Source organism: Scomber japonicus, chromosome 23, assembly GCF_027409825.1.
Source record: "Scomber japonicus isolate fScoJap1 chromosome 23, fScoJap1.pri, whole genome shotgun sequence".
NCBI lineage: Eukaryota > Metazoa > Chordata > Actinopteri > Scombriformes > Scombridae > Scomber > Scomber japonicus.
In genome coordinates this window covers 26,348,997-26,351,496 of record NC_070600.1, presented here as the reverse complement: position 1 = coordinate 26,351,496, position 2,500 = coordinate 26,348,997, and positions in this window count along the sequence as shown.

The following is a 2,500-nucleotide window of genomic DNA, read 5'->3' as shown; positions in this document are numbered from 1 at the left end:
GTTTTGACATCTTTACCTGAGACTCTGAGAGAGTTATCTCAAGAACAATAACGTTTGTGGACCAGTGGATTGATGATGGAGGATAACGTTGTGGACCAGTGGATTGATGATGGAGGATAACGTTGTGGACCAGTGATTGATGATGGAGGATAACGTTGTGGACCAGTGGATTGATGATGGAGGATAACGTTGTGGACCAGTGGATTGATGATGGAGGATAACGTTGTGGACCAGTGGAATGATGATGGAGGATAACGTTGTGGACCAGTGGATTGATGATGGAGGATAACGTTGTGGACCAGTGGATTGATGATGGAGGATAACGTTGTGGACCAGTGGATTGATGATGGAGGATAACGTTGTGGACCAGTGGATTGATGATGGAGGATAACGTTGTGGACCAGTGGATTGATGATGGAGGATAACGTTGTGGACCAGTGGATTGATGATGGACGATAACGTTGTGGACCAGTGGATTGATGATGGAGGATAACGTTGTGGACCAGTGGATTGATGATGGAGGATAACGTTGTGGACCAGTGGATTGATGATGGAGGCTATACCTTTCCCCTCTTTTACTGTTGTCCCTGCGGTGGAGGACTTGGGAAGAAGAAGAGGATCTTCTACTGACCTTCACATCTCCACAGTTGGGGGTGTTTGAGGAAACATATATTGTTTGTGTCAAGGTGTCACATGTTCAACCCTTACAGGAGTGAAGGTGTCGAGGTGGGGCTGAGTCTTTGGGTCTCGGTCCCTGAAAGGCTGCTGGAGGAGTCTGTACAAGCTGCCTCTTGATAAGAGGACAGCTGACCTCCAGTGGAGGGTTGTACATGGTGCAGTAGCTACACCTGGATCCAGGACCTCCAGTGGAGGGTTGTACATGGTGCAGGAGCTACACCTGGACCCAGGACCTCCAGTGGAGGGTTGTACATGGTGCAGGAGCTACACCTGGACCCAGGACCTCCAGTGGAGGGTTGTACATGGTGCAGGAGCTTACACCTGGATCCAGGTGCAGTAGCTACACCTGGATCCAGGACCTCCAGTGGAGGGTTGTACATGGTGCAGTAGCTACACCTGGATCAGGACCTCCAGTGGAGGGTTGTACATGGTGCAGTAGCTACACCTGGATCCAGGACCTCCAGTGGAGGGTTGTACATGGTGCAGTAGCTACACCTGGATCCAGGACAGGATATGGTGCAGTAGCTACACCTGGATCCAGGACAGGATGATGGTGCAGTAGCTACACCTGGATCCAGGACCTCCAGTGGAGGGTTGTACATGGTGCAGTAGCTACACCTGGATCCAGGTGCAGTAGCTACACCTGGATCCAGGACAGGATGATGGTGCAGTAGCTACACCTGGATCCAGGACAGGATGATGGTGGCAGTAGCTACACCTGGATCCAGGACAGGATGATGGTGCAGTAGCTACACCTGGATCCAGGGACCTCCAGTGGAGGGGTTGTACATGGTGCAGTAGCTACACCTGGATCCAGGTGCAGTAGCTACACCTGGATCCAGGACAGGATGATGGTGCAGTAGCTACACCTGGATCCAGGACAGGATGATGGTGCAGTAGCTACACCTGGATCCAGGACAGGATGATGGTGCAGTAGCTACACCTGGATCCAGGACAGGATGATGGTGTGCAGTAGCTACACCTGGACCCAGGACAGGATGATGGTGCAGTAGCTACACCTGGATCCAGGACAGGATGATGGTGCAGTAGCTACACCTGGACCCCAGGACAGGATGATGGTGCAGTAGCTACACCTGGATCCAGGACAGGATGATGGTGCAGTAGCTACACCTGGATCCAGGACAGGATGATGGTGCAGTAGCTACACCTGGATCCAGGACAGGATGATGGCTGCCCGTTCTGCTCGCAGACTGAGACTGTAGGACATTTATTTATTAGTTGTCTCAGGTTGAAAGGATTATTTGAGTTAGTTCGGGTTTGGTTTCAGGGTTTAGGGTTTCTTTCTTTCCTTCTTTCTTTCTTTCTTTCTTCTTCTTCTTTCTTTCCTTCTTTCTTTCTTTCTTTCTTTCTTTCTTTCTTTCCTTCTTCTTTCTTTCTTTCCTTCTTCTTTCTTTCTTTCTTTCTTTCTTCTTCTTTCCTTCTTTCTTTCTTTCTTTCTTCTTTCTTTCTTTCTTTCTTTCTTTCTTCTTCTTTCTTTTCCTTCTTTCTTTCTTCTTTCTTCTTCTTTCTTCTTCTTCTTCTTTCTTCCTTCTTTCTTCTTCTTTCTTTCTTTCTTTCTTCTTCTTTCTTTCCTTCTTTCTTTCTTCTTTCTTTCTTCTTTCTTTCTTTCTTCTTTCTTTCTTTCTTTCTTTCTTCTTTCTTTCTTTCTTCTTTCTTTCTTTCCTTTCTTTCTTTCTTTCTTTCCTTCTTTCTTTCTTCTTCTTTCTTTCTTTCTTTCTTTCTTTCTTTCTTTCCTTCTTTCTTTCTTTCTTTCTTTCTTTCTTTCCTTCTTTCTTTCTTTCTTTCTTTCTTTCTTTCTTTC